This window comes from Nerophis ophidion, linkage group LG12 (assembly GCF_033978795.1).
Source record: "Nerophis ophidion isolate RoL-2023_Sa linkage group LG12, RoL_Noph_v1.0, whole genome shotgun sequence".
Taxonomy (NCBI): domain Eukaryota; kingdom Metazoa; phylum Chordata; class Actinopteri; order Syngnathiformes; family Syngnathidae; genus Nerophis; species Nerophis ophidion.
Genome location: NC_084622.1, coordinates 9,418,703 through 9,421,203, shown reverse-complemented (window position 1 = coordinate 9,421,203; position 2,501 = coordinate 9,418,703).

The following is a 2,501-nucleotide window of genomic DNA, read 5'->3' as shown; positions in this document are numbered from 1 at the left end:
CTGTCAGGTTTAAACATTAAAACAGAATAGAAGCAAGGAAATAAACAGAGACAGGATTACATTTTGCTCAATTTGGGGAGAGACGTGTACACCTGCACCCTTGTGCAGGTGTACACGTCTGACGAAAAAAAGGTTCACGTCTCCTCTTTTATTTGGATATTCCCTGTTTACACAACAACAGCTGTTTCTAAAGGAATGGGGGGTATGTAAACAGCCATTGTTTTTGGTCACATTAACACGAAATAAAATAATAATAATAATAATGGATTAGATTTATATCACACTTTTTCTATTACTAGATACTCAAAGCGCTCACAGAGAAGTGGGAACCCATCATTCATTCACACCTGGTGGTGGTAAGCTACAGCCGACCACCACCATTGGAACCCATCATTCATTCATCTTTCATTCACCAGTGTGAGCCACACCGGAGGCACAGGTGAAGTGTCCTGCCCAAGGACACAACGGCAGCGATTTGGATGTCAATAAGCGAGGAGCGAACCTGCAACCCTCGGGTTTCTGTCAGGGCCGCTCTACCCACTTTGCCATGTCGCCCCACAAAGATACCTCTGGCTTGGACTGGTCCTGGATCGAGCTTGGGCAAAACTTGAATCACAATAGATAACGCCTCCGGTTTCCTCCCATCGTACACAAAGACTTTGGCTTGGTAGAACAACGACAGCCTTCCGGAGAGGGAAACTTTTTGTGATAACTTACACATAATTATTCTAACCAACACAGAAAAAAATGAAGATTTAAAACTAATAGGCCCCTGATGGCCGACCAAAATCTATAACATTACCTACATTTCATTACATCCAAATAGTGACAATGATATAAGAAGAATAGCAGTTTCGCCGACGGAAGCACATGATAACTATTGTTTTCTTTCCTTGATTTAATTTTGTTTTGCAGCGACAGGGGCTGGATTTGAACCGCCTTCGTTCAGAATTTAAAATGATGTTTACCATGAATATTTTACGAGCATTACTTCTCCGTGCGCACTGTCAATTGTTGATGTGCAGTCATGCAGACATAACCCGTTTAAAAGTCAATTAGTCATGAAAGCATCAGTGGGCTCTTAAAAGTACTCTGGCACAACTCTGGTGATGCTACCCAATCACGGAATCCAGCGTAGAGCGAAACGTTTACTGAAAAGATCGAATCATTTCTCGTAAAACAAAAAGGACAGAGAGTGTAAAAAATTATCGGTGCAAATTTAATGCAGTGTAATGCGACTAATGTCGGTTCCGGACAGTAGTCGAGGATTTTGCTTAATTTTGATGCACAGTTGGTAACAAGAATGGTGGCTATTTAACTAGTCTATTTGAATGAGGCTGTCACCATGGATACACTCATTTCCCGCCACATTCATGTTGTCATGCTCCAACCTGTACTATTTTGTTACGTTGTGAAGCGTGTAGCATACACAACCACAAAAAGCAGGTAAGATAAATATTTTACTCAAAAAAAAAGAGTCACCACACAGGAATCTTGTACCTAATAACTGCAGTCGTCCGACGGAATTATCCAGACGCAAAAAAATGCGTGTTGCAATTTTTGTTTTCATATAGGAGATTTATTAATGATATGGATCTCCTACAGTAGGGGATAGGAATCAAATCAATCAATCAATCAATGTTTATTTATATAGCCCTAAATCAGGAGTGTCTCAAAGGGCTGCAAAAGCTACAATGACATTATTGGTTCAGATCCCACATTATGGCAAGGAAAAACTCACAACATTGAAAATATTGAAAAAGCAAGATGGCGGCGCCCGGACGGGCTGCGACACTGCGGTGCTCTTGCTAAAGATGGAACATTTGGCGGAAATGCCGGACAGTTCTGCAGACTTCATGGCTGGCTCGCATCGTGGTCACTCCGTGATCACGTACGACCGCCAGACACTTCTGGATATGGACATATCGGGCCGTTTTGGACTGATGGACGCGGGCGTGCTAAACATGCTAACTAGCATGGGAATACGTCGGCGGCTACATCCAGCGGCCTGTGAAGCAGCGGAGTCTAGTAGCAGCGGGGGCCGTCTACGGAGCAGACGCCAGCGGTGTGATCGGAAACGCGGATGTCGAGCGGGGCTAAACACAAAGCAGAAGGCTAATCCCCACAGAACACCACTTCCCTCCACCCTGAAGACGGATTTAAATAAAGGATGCGAGACTACTGGTCTGGGTAAGGAGTCAGTTAAATTAGAACAAGTTTTTTCTGCTTTGAGTGTTTCAGAGTTGGACATGTGTTTTACTGAGGTGGCTAACTATGATGCGTGCAGTTTATCAAAGCAACAAACAAACAATCGGAAAATCCCCGTTACTGAGGAGGCTAACCATGATGCGTGCAGTTTATCAAAGCAACAAACAAACAATCGGAACATTCCCGTCGTATCAATTCCTAGATATGGTCGTAATTATACTGAATGCACTGGGCATAATAAACACAACATTATTAATATTGCTACTAAGGATAATTTGATCAAAAATTCCCTA